The following is a 475-nucleotide window of genomic DNA, read 5'->3' as shown; positions in this document are numbered from 1 at the left end:
CATTGTTTGGGAAGCAGAGTAGGAGGGAGAGTCTTGTTTGGATTTCAGACAAAATAACATGACAATAGAAAATGTTTAAAATTTGTTTAATAGCTCAACGTTTCGCCCCGTGGGCTTCCTCAGGAGCAACTGAAAGAAAAACTAAATGAACGCTGTATACTAGCAGGGAAATGGGCCTAACGAAGAGGGGTCTTAAGATTACGTGTGGTTACAGGCTAGACGGAAGTGACTAAGAGGGAGCCAGGCCAAGGGGCTAATTGTAAAGAAATTGATGCTAGTCTAGCAAGAGTATCAGTTGTATCTCAACGAGAGGCGGACAGGAAGTTAATTGTGTGAACGTGGGATGAAAGAGGGAAATGTTGTGTATGTGAGAGTGTAAGAAAGTACTCACGTGTCTCACAGTGTAAGAAAGTACTCACGTGTCTCACAGTGTAAGAAAGTACTCACGTGTCTCACAGTGTAAGAAAGTACTCAC

Source organism: Aplysia californica, unplaced genomic scaffold (assembly GCF_000002075.1).
Source record: "Aplysia californica isolate F4 #8 unplaced genomic scaffold, AplCal3.0 scaffold00802, whole genome shotgun sequence".
NCBI classification, from domain to species: domain Eukaryota; kingdom Metazoa; phylum Mollusca; class Gastropoda; order Aplysiida; family Aplysiidae; genus Aplysia; species Aplysia californica.
Note: the sequence above shows the minus strand (reverse complement) of the source record.